Here is a 12,804-nt window from a genome sequence, read left to right as displayed (position 1 = left end):
TTTGTTCAGCATTTTTGTTGTAAGTTTTAGAGTTTGTTGTTTCCACCCCTCAGCAGAAACCAAAAATCCAGAGTTTGAGGTTTAAATAAATACTCTTAATGTTAACTGTTACTGTTAGTTGTCATGTTGGTCAATATTCCAATATCCATTCCATTGCATAAGATCAGTCTTAGTCAAATCCCATCAGCCCATTTCCCCTGCCAGTGATTGACTTTGGAATTGGTTGTGACTCCCTTTTGGCCAATGAAATTTGAGGGAAATTGTGCTATGGTCCTTCTAAGGAAAAGTTCTTTTCTTCTAATATAAGAAATACGTAAAAGATAGTTTACCTTTTACCTCTGGATGTAACTATTTCTGGATATATTGTCTGAAACTTGACCACATGATTGACAATCATATTGTTTCTTGTACAAAAATGTAGCCAACACTGAGGACACCAGAACAAAAAGAACCTAAACCTGGTTGCTTACTGGCATATTTCAGCTGCTATTCTAACTAACCATGGAACCGAGCTTATCTATGTAGTTCTAGTTATGTGCAATAGTAAATTTCCTTATTGTCCCAGCCCAATTTGATTCTTGTTTTTTCAATTACTTGGATCCAATGTCTTGTAACTTACCACCACTTCAAGTAAATTATGATTTTTATGCAAATATACTACAAGCTCTCTATCCATTCTACTCTTCGTGGGTATCCAGGTTGTTTCCAGTTCTTAGTTTTAGGAACACTGATGCTATAAATGTTTTAATACGTGTCTTTTGGTGAATATGTCCACATTTCTTTTCAGTGTATGCCTTAGAATGAAATTTCTCAGTAGTAAACTATGTGCACGTTCAACTTTAAAAATAGATACAACCAAGTGTGTGTGTGCGTGTGTGTGTGTGTGTATTTAATATGAAATTTATTGTCAAATTGGTTTCCATACAACACCCAGTGCTCACACCAACAGGTGCCCTCCTCAATGTCCATCACCCACACTCCCCTCCCTCCCACCCCCCATCAACCCTCAGTTTATTCTCAGTTTTTAAGAGTCTCTCATGGTTTGGCTCTCTCCCTCTCTAACTTTTTTTTTTCTTCCCCTCCCCCATGGTCTTCTGTTAAGTTTCTCAGGATCCACATAAGAATGAAAACATATAGTATCTGTCTTTCTTTATATATTTCAACAATAGCCAAATATGGAAAGAGCCTAAATGTCCATCAACTGGTGCAGTGATAAAGAAATTGTGGTTTATATACACAATGGAATACTACTTGGCAATGAAAAAGAATGAAATATGGCCTTTTGTAGCAACATGGATGGAACCAAATATATTTTTTAAAGGCTGTTTCAATGGGGCGCCTGGGTGGCTCAGTCGGTTAAGCGTCCGACTTCAGCTCAGGTCATGATCTCGCAGTCCCTGAGTTTGAGCCCCGCGTTGGGCTCTGTGCTGACCGCTCAGAGCCTGGAGCCTGTTTCAGATTCTGTGTCTCCCTCTTTTTCTGATACTCCCCCATTCATGCTCTGTCTCTCTCTCAAAAATAAATAAACGTTAAAAAAAATTTTTAAAAAAATAAAGGCTGTATCAATTTACCCTCTTGTGAAAAATTTGTGAGAGTTACAATCGCTCCATATCCTTATCAACACTTGGTATTATCAGTCTTCTCATTTAGGCATTTTAATGAATGTATATGTGTAGTTGTATCACACTGTGATGAATTATATTTATATGTGTATTAATATTTATATTCATATCCATTCTATATCAATTTCTATATTTGTTATCATTTTAGAATCACAACCTGGATACAAATTGTTGAGAAACTACCAAAAGACAGTTAATATTCATGTAAACTAAAAGTCTTTATACTGTACCTGGAAATAAGGTGGCAAAAAGGGAGCAATGTTAAGCTTAAGTGTGCATTGTCCAGTGAACAAGCTCTAGTCCATTTCCTTTTTAAAAAAATATTTGCTTATTTATTTTGAGGAGGGGGTAGGGGCAAAGAGAGAGGTAGACACAGAGTCCAAAGTAGGCCCAGCCCTGTCAGTGCAGACCAGACACAGGGATCAATCTCACAAAATGTGAGATTATGACCTGAGCTGAAATCAAGAGTCAGACGCTTAACCAACTGAGCCACCCAGGTGCCTCTCTAGTCCATTTCTAAGGATAGAGTTGGTTTTGTAAAGTAGAATAGCAAGATTAAATAAAATACAGAAATTGCTTCCACTTATAACATGTGAGAGATGAAACATATCAATGGGAGAGACATAAAAAGGCATGATGCAAAGAAGGGTTTTAATCAAATCATTTACTCTTTTTGGACTCACTATAAAGTGAAGAATAGATATAGATGATTTCCATATTTTTCCTTCCATCTATAACATTCTATTGTTTTTTTATTTTCTCCTCAAGAATATTATTTATACTCTTCTAATCCAAATATTGTGTGCTTGTCACCCACATAAAACCCTGAGACCAGTTGTGGGGTCAGGAGGGCTCCCTGAATCTCAAGTCATTGCCCATAACCCCTGGAGAACAGGTGCCTTGATGGAAGGATCTCCTTGATTCACATTTGCATATGGGCAGTGGTGATATGGACGCTTCTGTGGAGAAAAAGTTTCATTTTCTCTATGTGCTGAAACTTGTACTTGTGAGCAGTTGTAAAGGTCAGTGCTCTAAAAGTTGGAGCATGAAAAGCTCTAGTTGTGGTTTTGACTGGAGAGAGCTAATCATAAGATAGACAAATAGCTATTGGGCTTCAAAACCCTGACGAAAGCTTATCTGCCTGTAGGTAATCTAAATGCCTTAATGAATATCTGTGCAGGTCTCTGTGTCTATTTAGGGTGTACTTGTAAGCCCATGGATTGTGGCTGAGAACTGGGCCAGATCATTTGTGCAGTGACTATTTTAAAGTTCTATTACAGTGGGGGCAACTTTTTCTTGGGCAGTGATGTTAATATTTAAAGCGTGCCTGTTTAAGCAGTTATCTTCTCTGACATCAATGCCTCATTTTCAATTTGCTTTGAAATCTATTGCTTTTTTTTTGAAAGCATCCATCCACGTGTTTGTTTCTAGTTTTCAAGTGTAATGAATGATAAATGCATTCCCTCTTCTTTTATAATCATGGTTTACTCTTCATTTGAATCTGTCAGGCAGTACTTAATGTTGGCCAATTAAGTGTTTTAGGATGTCACATGTTTGCTCTGTTGATACTCCAATAGCATCCCCCTGTGGCACAGATAATGAGACCTGAGTTTGCTTAGCAACCTGGTTCCAGTAGTTCACCTCTGACCATCATTCTAATGCAGGGTCAGAGTCTCTTGGCATTTTGTACTCAAGGGCCATTTATTTTGGGAATATGGTAGTAAGTCCTGGTTTTTCTTTAGAAATAGTATAATCTTGATCATTTCTATTTGGGAAGTACATTTTTTGTTTATCGGATACTTCTTAGTATGTACAGTTTTCAAAAGTGTGCGAGGGCAGCATGGAATTATACACCATGGAGTATCATAGATGTGGTTCTAATGCCAGCTTCCTTATTTGGCAACCTAGTGGCCTTTGGACATTTCTTCAATCTCTCTCTCTGCCATCTGAAGAATAAAAAGAAAATAAATAAACCTGGGAGGGATTTTGCAGATTAAATATAATAAATGTAAAGTATCTGGCACACAGTGAGCAAATCCTTGGTGGTTATTCTAATTGCAAGAAACACCCCTCTTCCTCATACATGTATTGTGTCCTTAGTGACAGTACTCTCCATCTCTCTTCAGTGACATGAAGATTTCTTCATTTCAATTGGATAAATAACTGGTAATCTGAGAAATGAAGACTAATGATATTCCAGAGATAGCTAAACATAAAGATATGTTTTGCTGCTTTTATGAAGCATATTCTGTTAAGGTAAATACTTAGATATAAAGAAATTGTGCCAAATGATTTCTTCTTTCAGGCAAAAATTGAAGCAGAAAAAGTAGTTTAAAAAACTATACTTTTAGTTTTCTCTTAAAAAAAACTTTACTGTTTGAAGAAGATAAAGTCATCATCTAATCAAATAAACTAAAAGGGACATTTCTATGGTTTCTAGCTAATGGCATGTATCCTAAACATTGTGATCCTAAACAAACTCTTTATTTACAGTGGTGTGATTTTGATGTTATACTTACTTTTTGATAACAGGGAGATATATTATTTAATGAGCAACTTTTTCTAAGTTGTATTTTTATATATATTTTTTTATTTTAAAGACAGAGAGAGAGCATGAGTGGGGGAGAAGGGCAAAGGGAGAGAGAAAGAGGAAGAGAATCTTAAGCAGGTTCCACGCTCAGCATGGAGTCTAACTCGGGACTCAATCCCACAACCCTGGGATCATGACCTGAACTGAAATCAAGAGTTGGATGCTCAACTGACTGAGCACCCATGGCACCCCTAAGTGGTATTTTAGTCAGAGAATACATCAATTTCTTTTGCTTTAAATCCCTTTTCCCTCTGTGGAAAGTATTATTCTGGGCTATATATTTGCCACTAGTCCCTATCACCTTGTCCAGGCAGAAGACATCAAAGTTGTATATCATTTGGGGCAGAATTAGAAGACTAGATTTGAGCAGTTAGTTAGTAGAACTTGAATCCATCTTCCTAACCCTGAGTGTGAGACACTAGGCTCCTGAATTGTCTAATTTGTATTGGGCACTTATAACTTCTTTTAACAACACCCTCTCCCAGTGTTTCCCTTGCACCAGTAATTGTGATGCAGGGCATCTAATTGATGTTTGAGAAACATTTTGGCTCTCTTTTTTGCGATGGGGAAAAAAAAAAGCTGGGAGTGTACCAAAGTTCCCTTGCAGTAATATGGTTGTTATTAGACAGATATGAGGTTATGGAACTCTGTTCTGAATGTAAAACCTAGGAATACGAGGGACTTCTGTCTATAACTCCTGACACTTCCATGATTACCAGAATTCATTTGGCCAGTATCCCCATTGTCACTGACTGCTCCAGCTGTAACTGCTCCATTGAAAAGATAACATTCTCATCAGCGGGGGACTGAGAAGCCACACTGGTTTTGATTAACTTGGTTCCCCACTCAAAGGATTAACATTAAAATTAATTTTGTGACACATCGCTGTATTTTTAAGGCTGGAAATCATATATCAGTTCAAACGCCTTTATGAGAAATTGGCCCTTCTGCTGTTATTCCAGGTATTGCAAAAGTTAGATTTTTAAAAAATTAATTTATGTACTCAAATAGAAAAGTCATGAACAAAATCAAAAGAAACAAAAGGATATACGTACACAGTAGTTTACACTTCATCTTTATTTCTCAATCCTTCAATTCATCTCCCCTGACCAACCATTGTTAGCAGTTTCTCGTGAACTGATTTAGATATATTTAAGCATATATGATTATATACTATACACATTGTTGGCATCTTTTTATTTATATATTTTTTCCTTAATGATATTTTGGGGGGTTTTTTGGTGATTGGTCCTTGTACACACATATATATCCACCTCAAACTCTCTCAATATTTGTACAGTATTCCATCTAGGGATGGGCCATAGTTTGTTTTATCATGCTCCTCTAGATGAACATTTGAGTTGTCTTCAGTCTTTTGCTCCATAAAGCAATGCCAGAATAAATATTCTTTTACATACGTGTTTGCACACTGTTCAAATAAAAACAAAACAAATGAGAAAAGCAAAGACTATTTATTCAGTCTTGCTATAACTAAGGAGTCAGCCACTCTCACTTGCGTTTTGGCAGAGACTCAAAGGCAGGCAGAAGAGTGGGGAAGCTTTATAGTGTGAAAAGGGAAAGCTTCAAATGTGCCCTGATTGGAGGCTGTTGGCATGGGGAAGTTGGAGGTGAGTTTAGTAGGGCATCCTATGTAATTGGTTAGGGGAGCATATTTGCCTTTTTCTGATTGGTCTTAAGTTGGAAGTGGAGACAAAAATTAGGGAATCTGTCAATTATTAATAAAATTTTGAACTGATTATTACAGAACCTATTGTTTAGCTTCCTAGATTATTACTATAGACAGCTAATCTAGCTTTCTTGCAAGTCTGACATATAGCAAGCTGACTTCTTGGGCAATTTATGGCAGATAAGGAGTTGGTTTCCTGGGTAGGTTGCTTCGGGCTGTGGGTCAAAGTTCTAACTGTTCATTTGCATATTCAGTCTCTCAACACATATGCAAATACATCTGTAAGATAAATTCCTAAAAGTAGAATTTCTGAGTCAAAGATATATGCCATTTAATTTATAAATATTTTGTCAAGTTGCTTTGCATAAGTTTTCATGAATTTATGGTCCTTATAGCCTTGTGGGGATATAACAGGGTGGATTACCAAACTTTTTTATCTTTGCAAGTTTGATAGGTAAAAAAAAATACTATCTCAGTGTAGTTTAATTTGTATCTGAGGTTGAGAATTCTTTTTCACGTGTTGCCATGTTTTTCTTTCTCTGTGAGTTGTCTATTCATGTCCCTGGTATCAACATATTTTTAAGTGCTCCCAGGCCAAGGTATATATATAGAGAGAGTATAGAGAGTAAGTCTCTGGAATTTGAAATTATCACCTTGAAAATTCAACCTAGAATCAGGACAGGACATGAGATCCACTCTCTTAGCAAATTTTAAGTACACAATAGAGATTCATTAACTATCATCACCATGGTGCACATTACATCTCTAAAACTCATCTTTATAATTCAAACTTTTTACCCTTTGACCAATATCTCCATATTTTCCCCACCCCAGCCATAGGCAACCACCATCTATTCTCTGTTTTTTTTATGAATTTCACTTTTTTAGATTCCACATTTAAGTGAGATCATATGTTTTTTTTTTTTTTCCCATGTCTGGCTTATCTCAGTTAACATAGTGGCTTCAAGTTTCATCCATGTCATTGCAAATGTCAAGGTTTCCTTCCTTTTTATGGCTGAAAAATATTCTATTATGTAGATAGCAAATATTATATAGATAGATTGATAGGTATGAAGATACGCACATATCTTCAGTATACTTCATAATTTTTTTAATCTATTCATCCATCAACAGACACTTAGGTTGTTTCCAAGTACATGGGCTTTGAAGTTAGGCAACTGAAGCTATATTCCCAGCGCAGGTATTCATGGCCTTAGGGGAAGTAGTAACCTTTCTCATCCTCCTCTTTCTCACTGGTTCAGTGGAAATGTTAATACCTATTCAGGAGTTCTTGTGTAGGGGGGTGATTTTTAGCATACTTCCTGGAATGTTGGAAGTACCCAGCCAATTGTTGGCTCATGTACTCTTCTTTGGTATCTAGTGAACTTTCTAGCCACTTGGAAATTGAGGCAATACTGAGATTATTAGCAAAAATTTCAAGTCAAGCCCTCATGAACAATAGTAACAGATGCTAAAGCTTTCTAAGTTGGCAGGACTTCTTTAAAGAGTCCTAGTTAATACTGGAGTTGGGGGGGAAGGGATGGGAGCCATGGTGGATGTGTGTGGTGTAATTTTGTTGCAAATGCAAATTAGTTTTCCTGTCATTTGCTAGCAAGCCCACTGTTTATAATAACTGTTCATAATGAATCAGGCTGATATTTTGTTCATACATTTTCCCGTGAGGCTTTAATAACTCTGCTTCTGTGTTTTATGGTTACACATTGTGGAATGAGACTCTGGTGGAAATACAATCCTATTTTATAGCCTCTGTAGAAATGAAAGGCAGAAAAAAACAGCAATGGAAGCAAATTAGTGGTCAGAAAGAGTTCCAAGAAAGAGAGGGGTGCTCTTCCAGCCAGGCCTGGAAAGTGTATGGGAAATATGAAGGATGGTCTAGAAAGTCTCCATCAATGAGGTGGCTGAGAGGAATTTAAAAATATAGCAAAGGCTCTTAGGCTTGATTAGGTGGAAACCTTGGGTGACCTAAACTGAATGGCTATACAATTCAGCAAATAGTTACTGATACCTACTGTGTCCCAGACCCTTTATAAACTCTAAAGCTGTACTATCCAATATGATAGCCATTAGCCACATATGCATATTTGAGTTTAAATTACTTAAAATTAATATGGTTTAAAAATTCAGTTCCTCCATTGCACTAACCACATTTCAAGTCATGGGGCTGTGACAGAAATTTGTCAACATACTGTTGTGGGGGCTGACGCTAAGGTAAGGAGGCTTAAAAAGGATAGTGGCCAAATATCAGAGGATGAAGGAAGAGCAACTATTCAGAAAAGGCTTCGTAGTGGGTGGAGAAATGACTGAGTCTTAAAGGTGAGTGGGTTTTCTCAGGTAGACAAGTGTGGAGGAGAGCATTACAAGCAGAAGAGGTAGATAAGCAAATCAAGGAAATGTGAACCAGTGTGGACTGTTCAGAAAAATGCCCATAGTTTAGTATGGCTGGAGTGTGCAGCCAGAACTAAGCTTATAGAAGTGGGTGGGGAGGGTTTAGGCATTATACCAAAGGGTCAGGATTTTGTCTTTTGGGCAATGAGGAGACAGTGAAGAGTTTTAAACAGGAGAGTGAATTATATGGTCAGATTTACACACATTGGAATGGAAAAAGTTCAGAGTTTATTGTCAAAGTCGTGATGTTTTAAATGCTACACATTTCACTGTATCTTTGGCCAAGTCATTTAACTCTTCTGAGTCTCAGTTTCCTCATGTATAAAATGAGGCTTATCTCCACCTCACAGGGATGATAAGAGGATGAAATAATGTAGTAAAGCAGCCTGTATGGTCCCTGGCACACAGTAAGTGTCCAACAATTCTTAAATCCTTTTCTTTTGGCCTATTGTTGCAAAGGAAACAAAATGACTGAAGCCTGTCTGTGCTTTCAGAGATACATTAACGTTTTAATTAACTAATTAACCAATGTCCCTTAATGTTGAGTGGGAGTGGGAATATGTAGATGAATAGGAAAAGGGCACAAGTAACTACTGTATACCCCTCCAAACACAATCTCTCATACCCAAGTTTATATTCTAAGGTACAGGGGGGTATTGGCATCAAGTAATCTGTGTATGTGTGTGGGTGTGTGGGAGGGTGTTTGTTGGGGATTAGTTTTAGTGAGGGATTGGGCATGCTTAAAAGCAGAGGATTGATTGAGCCAAGAAGGTTATGTTGACATAAAGAAAGAAAATAAAGATGGTCCCTAGTACAATTATGAGGTAGAAAGAGATGAAGTCTATAGCAAAACACCTACTGAGCTTCCTCCCCTAGAGACTGTCCTTTGGGGCTCCACACCAGAAGGTTGGATGAAGGAAAGGCATGTTGGGTTCTGTGTGAGGGTTGCAAGTCTGGAATGTGGAGCACTGTCTGTGGAGTCAGTTGGATTTTCTATTTATTTATGAAAAACCTTCTCTACTCCAATTTTATAACAAATCCTACCTCTTTCTGTGACCATCATCTCATTTATGTTTTTCCTTTCCATCATTTCCTGTTTTCTCTTAACAGTTGAAGATTGCATTTTGACAGTATATTAGGGCTCTAGTTCTGATGGTAAATCTATGACAGTGTTTCCCACTTTAAGACCCTCAACTCTCACATGCCAGTGGAAGAAAAAGTGAGGGCACAAAGACCCTTAACATTAAAAAAAAATCCTTTGGCTAGAGTTCTGTCAAAACAGGGTGATTGCTATGGTTATATCCTATTGATTGAAAGTTCTGAATAGATTTGCTTAACTCTTATTAACAAAGCATTGGAAAATTAATTGTCAATATGTGCAGTTTAATGTATAAAATCTTTTAAAATAGCTGGAGAGTTGAAAGGGATATTAGGAGGTGAACAGACCAGCAGTCACTGGCCTACAGCAGGACTGTTGTGGTGCGTGGAAAGATAAAGCCAACTCATCTTTTCTTTTCTTTGAGATTGTTGAAGGATGATCACAATTTTATACATTTTCTGCTGATTGTGTGGGTAGACTTTTATCAAAGTATGCATAGATCAAGAATGCCTTTTTCTATTTCTATGTGTTATTTACCTATGTAATCGGAGAGATGGTATCCCATAAGATTGCACACTAGTCTAGAAATTTTTTGTCATGAGATATGTAGTGAGAATGGCAGATAACTCTGAGATCCATAAATGTAGGAGATCTGTTGTAGTCTTATAATTCCAGAGCTAAATTTTCAAGTCAAATTAGTAATTTGTTTCTGTTTCTTCTTTTGGTGCAGTTGAGGTATTTTAATAAATATTCAACTTAGAACATTCCACTTAAAAATTTTAATCTTTGTAGATTTATAGTATTGCAGTTCCGCTGTCAAAATGACAGATACTGATACGTATTTTAAGGTAATCTTATATGATTATTTTTCAGTGCTCCATATCAGTCAATCCCCTGACAGGTCATAAAATGTTACAGCTCATAAAGAACCAGTAAATACTCAGTTTTCAAGGTACTGCAGAAGAACTATAAATTAAGTTGATTACATAACTATAAAATAATTAGTCCAGTATTTCCAGATAACTTTGAGAACTTCTCTGCCACAGATCACTATTTGAAAATGAACTGGTACTTACTAATTTTATTCAGTTTCACACACTGTGCTTGAGTTTTTTTCTTTTTTCTTTTATGTCCCAATATCTCACCTCTTCTCCCTTCCTCAAGATGAGTTAATTTCTTCTTCTGGCTTCAACAAATTTATTTATGCTGATCTTTTCTAAATTTATGTCTCCTACCCAGACATCTCTTTCGCTCTACAGATTCATATGCCCCAGTGCCCACTGGGCATGGCTTGGATGGGATCTCCCCTTACAAGCAGACCCTGAGACAAGAGTTTGAGTGCAAGTAGTTAATTTGGGAGGACGGCCCAGAAAGCTCCAGCAGGGAAGTGAGGAAATGATACAAGAATCAAGAAGCAGAATACTACTTGTGTGCAACTGGGCTTCATTCCTGATGGGGCACTCTGGGAGACAGTATAGAAGATGTCTTAGATTTATCCCCCCCCCCCCCCCGAGGAAAAAGGGAACAAGGTGTGGTATATGTCCTTCAACTGTCTCTGTCATGGCCAGAAACTAGCTTCAGAGAATAACCTTCGTGTTGGTTTGTATGCCTATGCACAGGGGAGAGAGGAAACTCAGGTACAAAGTCCATCAAACTCTAGACATCCCAACCTGGTTCCCTAAACTTGTTTTTCCTCCACACCCTGAGGAATGTGCTGTAACTTACTCCTTTATCCAAGCAGGGACTGATACCATTACCTCCTTCTCAGGGACTGAATCTTACCAGTTTTACCTGAGTAGATCCTAACTGTCTGTTTTTTTCCCTCAGCACTGGGTACATTACTTTAGACCCTGATTATTTTCCCCATGCTTACCTGTGTTAGCCTTCTAACCAGTCTCTCTACTAGTCATATCCATCTGCCAGCCTTCTTCCTTCCAGATGTAAATGTTCCAAAACAAGCAAACAACAACGAGACATCCAAACATACGTCTGACCTTGTCTTTTCTCTGCTTAAAATTATTAATGACTGTCCAGGGTGAAGTTTAAACTCCCGTGTTCTCCTTGTGAGGCTGTTCATGGTATCACCATTCTCATCCCAAGTCACTCCTTCACTTCACCATGCACCCAGGCCACAATGAACTGCCACAGCTTTAGGATTTTGGCATAAGCTCTACTCAATCCCAGCTCATCTGTGAGGTATCCCCTTCAGAGGGTGCCTTGTCCTGACTCTTCACCTAGCAGTGGCTGCACTTGCTCACATCCCTTAACATTAGTGTTACAGACTACTTATTTGTCCATCTCCTCAACTCAGTTCTGAGTACTCCAAAGACAGAGTTTCTCTATTAGTCTCAATCTCTGGCACCTTGCGCAGTATCTCCTCATAATAGGTGCTCAATAGTTGTTGAATTAATTATTTTGCCAAAATTATCTTCTTTACTCCTCAAAGGGGTTCTATGAGATTGTATCCTTATCTTTTCTTTATAGATTAAGATTTTGCAGTGAGGTAGATTAAACATCTTGCTCAAGATCACAGAGCTAATAAATGATCAAATCAAGATTTAAATTAAAATCTGCTTCCAAGGTCCATATTCTTTGCATTAAATCATGCTAATTTTCACTATTGCAAAGCACTAAACAAATTTCTTTATTTCACTCTTTATGAATTAAAAAACACCTGAATTTAAATTTTTTTTCTGGAAATGAATGTATTCACAGTTAGCTTCTTCTAGAAATGAAATATTCAGCAATCAGGAATACAAATCCTGCAAGGTTCAGTGTAGAGCTTATTGAGAGTAGACAGTGACTTTGTATTGGAACTTTTATGTATGGGGGTTAGATCATAGAAATGAATATCCATGGTTAAATTGTGATGCCTCTGAGCTTGTGAAATTTAAATAATCATCAGTCAGTTTGACAGTCAAGAAGATATATGCGAGGGCCTGGGGGTGGGCAGGGTGAGAAGATTTGGAAATATAAGCAGTAAATTTTCATACATCACTGATTATGGAAGTGAAATGATTATCCATTAATTACAAAGCAGTTAAATGGATATGTTTTCTGGGTTTTTACTGCACTACTTATGGATCCTGGTCTCTTGCAAGAGCTATTTATGCACCACAGCCCGTGCTTGACCGTCTGCATCAGTGTCAGTGTATGTTGGAAGCAGAGTGCTCATTGGATTTAAAAATAAATAAGCCACAAAAGAAGGGATGCTACTGAAAGAATGTTACTTTTGAAATAAAACACACACCTTGGAAATTATAAGGAAATAATTTTCCAAGATAAAATTAGGTCAGACTCACATGAAGTTTGTTTTTGCTTTTATACTGTGTAACTTAAAACATAAACTTACTTATTTGCAAAAGGTATTAAATTATCTATAAATCCAAAGTTGCGAAAA

Source organism: Panthera tigris, chromosome C2 (genome assembly GCF_018350195.1).
Source record: "Panthera tigris isolate Pti1 chromosome C2, P.tigris_Pti1_mat1.1, whole genome shotgun sequence".
Taxonomy (NCBI): Eukaryota; Metazoa; Chordata; class Mammalia; order Carnivora; family Felidae; genus Panthera; species Panthera tigris.
Note: the sequence above shows the minus strand (reverse complement) of the source record.